This window comes from Chrysochloris asiatica, unplaced genomic scaffold (assembly GCF_000296735.1).
Source record: "Chrysochloris asiatica unplaced genomic scaffold, ChrAsi1.0 scaffold00020, whole genome shotgun sequence".
Lineage (NCBI taxonomy): Eukaryota > Metazoa > Chordata > Mammalia > Afrosoricida > Chrysochloridae > Chrysochloris > Chrysochloris asiatica.
In genome coordinates this window covers 1,550,410-1,555,100 of record NW_006408538.1, presented here as the reverse complement: position 1 = coordinate 1,555,100, position 4,691 = coordinate 1,550,410, and positions in this window count along the sequence as shown.

Sequence of the window (4,691 nt, the reverse complement as noted above, 5' to 3'; positions counted from 1 at the left end):
TATATATAAATTTTTTTTCTGATTGGATTCTGAAAGACATGGTAATATCTTTAAAATCTACAGTTGTAGAACTAGACCATGAAAACTTGTCCTAGCATGTTTGAAAGTGACATTTCTTTCATTAGATTATGAACTGCAATTTTCAGATAATATTCAGGAAAGGAGAACAACTGGAAAATTGGCCTTCATATGCATTTTATTATCTGAACAATGCATGAGTATTTGGACTTGGTTTAGTAGGGAAAGGGACTTCAAATGCGTTTGTAGGCTAAGGATCTGGAAAGCTGAATGCTCCTGACTTGGAAAGGCAGGCTGTATGTCAAGATGGGTTGATGATGATTACAGTGATTCATTACTGGCTATTTTATCCCTTCGGCATCAAGCTACATGCACATGTGCACTTTGCTGCTTCTCTGGGGATTGCCAAGGCTCGATGCCAAGTCTCTTCCAGCCAAATGTAGGCCTTTTCTTCCCTTTCCTGTTTTCCTCTTCATGATGTTTTATATGGGAGCTAGTAAAGAACATCTTTACTGTGACTGTAACTTTGCTCTTTAACATCCAAACACAGGTCCTATCATACCCACCCACTGCAAAGGAGTTCATTCTGACTCATAGTGAACACACAGTGTTGTTGTTGTTGTTAAGAGCCGTTGAGTTGGTTCTGACCCATGGTGACCTTGCACAGGGTTTCCAAGGCTGTAAATCCTTACGGGAGCAGAAAGCCTCATCTTTCTCCCACGGAACCACTGGTAGTTTTGAACTGCTGAACTTGAGGTTAGCAGCTCAAGTCGTAACCACTATGCTACCAGAGCTGCGTCTGACCACACCGTAAACCTCAGTCAATATTTGTTGACTGAGCGATTTAAGTCAATGATGAAGAGAACCTAGTATTGAGATTTAGGAGCAGCTGTAATGACTTGAAACTATTGAGCTCTTATCACATGAAAAGCACTCTTAAGTAAGGTTCACAGTATGAGTCTCGTTTTTAACTCTCATACAGCTTATAGTCCCCCCTACTGGGACAAGACAGTGGAGTAGGCAGGCATGCTGAGCAGACCCTCTGCAACAAGGTCTCAGCACATCAAGGGAAACAGATATGGATGATAATTCTGGAACCCTGAGCTTCAGAGGATAAAAGAGAGGTGGATTGAATGCTGACAGAACAGGAATGGGTGGGCTGTACAGCCATCTGGCGGTTTTGCAGGCAGCAGTTGGTCCAGCAGCATGGAGACACAAGATGCAGCTGGAGGTTAATGGCAAGAGGGTACGATTTCTCCTAAGTCCTCTTGGCAGCCAGGGTTGTAGCCAGTGGCAGCCCCTCTAGCCTGTGCTCTGCCTAGGGTTGGGAGTAGGGCATACCATTCTTGTTTCTAGAAATACAGAAACCTACAGTCAACATGCAGTCTCTATTACATCTACCTGGATACTGGTAGTGAGCGTCTGAGAGTACACCAGCATACCATTGTCAATTAAATATAAATACAACAACACCATAATATCTCCAAGATAGCAGACAATTTCAGCTTTCATGAGGAAACAAGACAGAATGCTTCGAACAAGTGATTAAAATACAGAGAAAATATAATACCAGAAATCTATTGAAACTACCTGATAAGGAATTTAAAAGAATAGTATTTAGGTATCTTCAATGGATTGAGTGAATGAGAAAACAAGAGATGCAATCAAAGAAAATACAGACAAAACCTTAGAGGAATTTAGGAGAACACTACAAGAACAAATTGACAAAATAAATGACAAATTGGAAACCATACATAAACAGCAATTAGAAAGCCACAAGATTGATATGAATACTTCAGAAATAAATAAGACATTGGAAGGTCAAAGGAGTAGGGAGACCAAATTACTGAGTTTGAAGACAAATCTCTTGGTATTCTTCTACTAGAAGAGCAATCAGAAAAAAAGAAGAGATGAAAAAAACAGAAAATTGTGGAAGAGCTGTTTGAAGAAGTTTCTTAACATCATGCACTGAAGAAGTTGAATGACCTCCAAACAGACTCCAAAAGAAAATCACCAAGACACAATCAAAATTTCAAAACCAAAGAGAAGGAAAAGACTCCTGAGAGCAACTTGGGAAAAACAAAAAGTTACCTGCAAATAAGAACTAATAAGACTAACTTCTGATTTCCCAGCAGATACCATGCAGGCAAGACGGCAATGGAATGACATAAATAAAACTGAAAGGGAAAAATTACCACATAAGTATTATGTACCCAGAAAAATTGTCCATCAAATATAGATAAAATACATTTCTAGATAAACAGAAATTAAAGTAAGTTTTAGAAACCAGATCAACTTTACAAAAAATACTAAAGGGAATTCTTTGAACAGAAAGCCAACCACAGCAAACAACAGCCTGAGGTTCATGTAAATGACAATATCATCTAGAACTCATCGCAGACATAGAAATATTCAAAGTAAAACAAACCTGCAAAATTGAAAATCGGGAACCAGCAATACTAGTTTGTATCAGCAAAAAAAAAAAAAAAAAAAAATATAAGAAAATAATGTAATTACAGAACTTCCAAATTAAGAGGAAATCTAGTAGGATTTGTGAATATATTTTCTGAGTCTATAGTTTGCATATTCAAAGCTTTAATTCATTTCATTCTCCCTTAATGTTTAGGCATTGAGGAAATTTCATTGTCTAAGCTTCAAGTAACTTATCTCTTTTATTTCTTGATTATATGTGTGTGTGATTGTATGTATGGGTTGGGGGGAGGATGGGTTTCATATTTGAAACTGTTTAAAGAACAGAAAACAAAACTTTGTGAGTAACCATTCACTATCCAGTATTTGTGTGTGTGTGATAAAGTATAAGTGTTCCTTAGGTTTTTCTTTCTTTCTTTCTTCCTTAAGTTTTTATTGTGAATTGAGTGATAGTTTACATGGGATATTGTGAATTGAATGATAGTTTACATTGGTTTTACACTCATTGTTTCATTGCAATGATTACAATCTCCTCCATGCATCGTTCAATAGTATTTGCTTCTATTCCCTCTGTTTTTTTGGGGTGGATGGTTGGAGGGGGATGTACACAAAAACTCTCAGAAATATATAATAATTCAAGCAACCAAAGGGCATCTTCTGCAAGCCTGCCTCCTGGCCGCCAGAATTCAGTCTTTCTCTTTCCATGAGTCTAGAGTCCTCAACTGCTCTCTGTCTCCATGTCCTCATCTCTGACTCCATCTTTGGTGTCACTATGTCTCTGGATAGGGTCCCACAGTCCGCTCATGCTCTTTCCCTTGGTAGTCCTAGGGTCCTCTGTTCCTGGACTGTGAGATTAACTACTCTCCCCTTTTTGTTATACAACTTCTGTCTTTGCAGTTGTGACAGTCGCAATTAGTCATGATAACAATTGCTCACTATTGAATCATATGACTCTTATGCTCCTCTCCTTTCATTAGATCCATCTAGACAGAATGAAAACTATTCAGCAGGGATTCTACCTTCCACCTTCCACTTTGAAACTAAACTCCCTCTTCAAAACTTATAAGCCAGTCATTTTGTGCCTTTATAGCCACCCTATTTTAGGTAGTCAATATCTAAGTTGCCTGTCCCTATCAACCCTGTATTCAGAGGGGATTCAATATCCAGTTTTTAAAGTACTTTTGTGTTATTTATTTTAATTTGTTTTTTTTACAATAACCATATCAAGTTATTAGAGTAGATAGTCACATATTATTGAAAAGTAAAAGAAGTTTTGAAGGTTAACTTTAGGGTTTTGAATCAGTTCTTCCCAGTTCAGTCATGGTACACCCACGTTTTAAAAATTCAGCACCAAGAATCTGTAAACTGTGATTGTACTGTAACAATAATAAAAATGGGGAAAATTATCTGAGTCGCTGCCCTAATAGAAACTTAATCTCCCTTTCAGAAAAAAAGGGCAACGTCACATTGCATAGCAATGAAATCTTTTGACCAGTACAGTTGGAAACCATGGTGCCTTACTCAGTGATGGTGGCCCACATTCTCCTGCATCAGCTTCCTGAAGGGCTTACTCTGCCTTTCTGGGTTACCCGTTCCAGGGCTTAGTTAGACCTATAATTTCTTACATTAAGGTTATCATTCCAGTGCTCCCAAATTTTGCATACTTGGATCCATTTGGGTTTTACTGCATCAGTCGTGACAGAGCCTGTTCTAATCAGTTTGAAGCCCTGGCTGACATGTTACTGATCTTTATGGAATTAACAAGTAGAAAAACCAAATGAATGACCAAAAAGCAAACCAAATCACAGATGTCAAGTCGATTCTGATTCTGACCCTATGTTGTTGTTAAGTGCCGTCGAGTTGATTCAGACTCATAGCTACCCTGTATAGGGTTTCCAAGGAGCGGCTGGTGAGCTTGAACCACAAACCTTGTGGTTCAAACTAACCTTGCAGTCCAGTGCTTTATCCCACAGCGCCACACCAGGACTCCGTAGTGACCCTATGTAGAACTGCCTTACAGGGTTTCCAATGCTGTGTATATATATAATACTTGTAGTTTAGTGCCCTTGATCGGTCTGACTCATAGCCACTCTGTATAAGGTTTCTGAGTAGCCACTTGTGAGCTTGAACCACCAACCTTGTGGTACAAACTGACTTTGTAGTCCAGCACATTAAACCACAGTGCCACACCAGGACTCAGGACTCAACACACACACACACATACATACATATATATATATATA